This window comes from Lactuca saligna, chromosome 8 (genome assembly GCF_052625555.1).
Source record: "Lactuca saligna cultivar CGN05327 chromosome 8, ASM5262555v1, whole genome shotgun sequence".
Taxonomy (NCBI): Eukaryota; Viridiplantae; Streptophyta; class Magnoliopsida; order Asterales; family Asteraceae; genus Lactuca; species Lactuca saligna.
The window spans coordinates 197,725,192-197,726,349 of NC_136424.1; the positions used below are offsets into that span (position 1 = coordinate 197,725,192).

The 1,158-nt window shown below is 40.5% G+C and overlaps 1 non-coding gene across 1 annotated transcript; it reads left to right on the forward strand.

The window, feature by feature from the left end:
• The first annotated feature begins 754 nt into the window (after positions 1-754).
• Positions 755-861, forward strand: LOC145013577 (small nucleolar RNA R71). Its single transcript, XR_013665127.1, has one exon. It is a non-coding gene; the product is annotated as a small nucleolar RNA R71 (small nucleolar RNA).
• Positions 862-1,158: the final 297 nt, after the last annotated feature.

The following is a 1,158-nucleotide window of genomic DNA, read 5'->3' on the forward strand; positions in this document are numbered from 1 at the left end:
TTGTAACGATGTTTATATGTGCACCCGGTCTTCTCTCGTTCACTTGTTGAGCAAGTTGGCCTAGCTACTTTTCTATGTTGAGAATGGATGCGTGTTGATTCCTAAGCAGAGCTTGTTGATCTTTCATCATAATTTGGTGTTCTCTCTACATATTTTGTTGATCTTTGATTGTCGAATCGGTATCGTTGTGCCTTTTCTCGGACGCGGCTACGAATCTTGTGAGCATATATATTCCAAGTTTGTTTTGTTTTCTAGCACCGGTTCCTCCTTTTGATAAAAGCCTCTTTCTTTTTTCTGATACTTTTCCTCCCTTGATTTTTTGTACTCATCATATGGTAGCTATTCTTTCTTAGGTTTTCGCCAATTGTCATCATACCTATCACCACTTGAATAGCACACTTGTACTTTCTGGTTCCCGTTCTCGTCAAGGTCACAATCTTTAGTAAGGTGGGGCCCAATATAGTTTTCACGTCCCACTTTAATGGCATGGACGGATTGGTCCATCTTAGTCATTCTTCTATCCATGCTTTCCAATTTCACCATCAATGCCGCCATGTCATCCGAAATAGCATTCACCATCCCTCTAGTTGAGTCATTCCTTGGGTTATGATATTCTATAGAGTGTTTAGAGAATTATTCAATTAGCTCTTTTATCACCGGGGGGCTTGTTGTGAGAGGTCCCAACGAATCAAGGAGTTTCCTAGTTGTTACATTCACTCCATTATAGAAAATGGAGACTTCTTGTTGACTATTTAGATCATGGTGTGGGCAGTTTCTTAGTAGGCCTTTTTATCTCTCCCATGCCTCATAAAGTGACTCTCCAACTTGTTGTTCAAAATTAGCTATGGCTTTCTTCAACTTGGCGATCTTCGAAAGAGGGCAAAAATTGATCAATAAATTCCTCTTTCTTTATAGCCCAAGTAGTGATGGATCCGGGAGGGAGTGATTTCAACCAATATTTCGCGGCCCCCCTTAAATGTGATCGGTAACATATGAAGCAAAACAGTATCACATGTCACATTAGGAACATTGCAATAATCAACTATGTCGTTGACCTCGTCTAGGTGCTTCTATTCATCTTCGTGATCCTTCCCGAAGAATGGGATTTCCTTAAGTTGAGCAAGTATGTGGCCCTTAAGTTTAAAAGTGACGGTTGCG